This window comes from Silene latifolia, chromosome X, assembly GCF_048544455.1.
Source record: "Silene latifolia isolate original U9 population chromosome X, ASM4854445v1, whole genome shotgun sequence".
Taxonomy (NCBI): Eukaryota; Viridiplantae; Streptophyta; class Magnoliopsida; order Caryophyllales; family Caryophyllaceae; genus Silene; species Silene latifolia.
This window is the reverse complement of record NC_133537.1, coordinates 274,873,288-274,874,934: the sequence shown is the minus strand read 5'-3', so window position 1 is coordinate 274,874,934 and position 1,647 is coordinate 274,873,288. Positions and strand designations below refer to the sequence as shown.

At 42.7% G+C, this 1,647-nt stretch overlaps 1 non-coding gene across 1 annotated transcript; it reads right to left on the bottom strand.

Annotated features, from left to right (window-relative positions):
• Window positions 1-1,191: 1,191 nt before the first annotated feature.
• Window positions 1,192-1,298, bottom strand: LOC141625514 (small nucleolar RNA R71). The gene has a single exon (XR_012535291.1). It is a non-coding gene; the product is annotated as a small nucleolar RNA R71 (small nucleolar RNA).
• Between the last annotated feature and the right edge of the window lie 349 nt (window positions 1,299-1,647).

Below are 1,647 nucleotides of genomic sequence, written 5' to 3'. Positions count from 1 at the left end.
AGTTGTTAGATCACCAATTAAAATGTCTAAACTATGCTGAGATCGAAAGATAGGTAAAGTTTAGACCGTTAGTCACTCTTCAGGACGAAAGTTAGTATTAGTGATATTAGGGACTTATAGCGAGATCGAAAGATGCTATTTGTTAAGATTGGACCGAGAGGACCTCTTTATTTCCCGCCTCATGTGTTTGATTTAAACCTGTTTAGTATGCTGCCGCCGAAACTATAACGAACCGACCATCCTAGTACCCCTTCTTTTATCTGTTTTATCCGTTTATTTAGTTTATCGTCTTTTATTACTATTAGTATAGACCAAATCAATTCAACCCCCACTTTCGTTACCTTAGACTAAATTAGACAAATAGAAATTACATTCACCTCCTTGTGGTTCGACCTTGTTACCACTAGCCTAGGTTAGTTTTAATAGGAAATTATAAATCTTATTTTTGGTACTTACAACGACGGGTATCAAATTTTGGCGCCGTTGCCGGGGAGGCAATTGTTCTAATTTTTAGTTGTTTTATTTAATCTTCCTTTAGTTTAAGGGACTTCCGTTCCTTAAACTTTTCTTATATTCTTTTTGTAGTTTCTTCTTATGCGCAGGTCACAGGGTGGTGAACTAGTACCATTCAATCCTGAGATCGAGAAATCCTTGCGCGAGTTGAGACGATCACAAAGGGTATTACCGACAGAGGAAGAGCTGAGTACTCTGTCAAGTTACTACGAGAACGCTCTGTTCGAAGAAGATCCACCTACATCTCTTGCGTCTACTTCTTCAGCTGAGACAGTCACTTCTCCAGAAATTCCAAATCATGGTCAAGAAGCAACTATTGCTAGTCACTCGAGAGTCGAAAGTGCGAACCTCTACAAAGGATTCGAACTACCTGGGGAGGCGAGAAAATTCGAGCTGAAGCCTTCTTATATTAACCTGGTTGAGAGAAACCAGTTCGGGGGAGCTGCAAATGAAGATGCAGCCAAGCATATGGAGATTTTTATTGATTATTGCTGCTCTATACCCTCGCCGACCGGTGTGACCCAAGACCAGATCAAGGAGAACATGTTCATTTTCTCCCTTCGTGATGCTGCAAGGGAGTGGTATAGAGATCTGGATCGAGCCGCTCATGGGATCACCGACTGGAATTCATTGGCCTTGGCATTCTACAAGAAATACTTCTCTGCCTCGAAGACAAATGCCATTAGAGCTCAGATCACGAGCTTTAAACAGGGGCCTGATGAGAACTTTCATGAAGCATGGGTCCGTTTCAAGAAACTGGTGCGAACCATACCGCACCATGGGTTCGAAAAATGGAGTCTTTGCAATCAGTTCTATAATGGGCTGTATGACGATCAGAGGGCTATTTTGGATGCTGCAGCCAATGGCCGATTTGCTGAGAATATGGGAGAGACTAAGGGGTGGAAGATCATTGATGACTTAGCCACCCATAAAGCTGAATATGGGAATTCCAGAGGCAATCAAAGGAGAGCTGCTGAATCTTCCTCTGTTGCTGCACTAGAAGCTCTCACTGCAAGGTTTGACAAATATGAGTTGGGAGGAGCTTCTAAAGGAGGGATGTACCATGTTAATGCTGTTTCAGACGGTCCTTTCGTCAGAGAAGATGTGGAGCCGAGGGGCATGTCTCGAAAATTG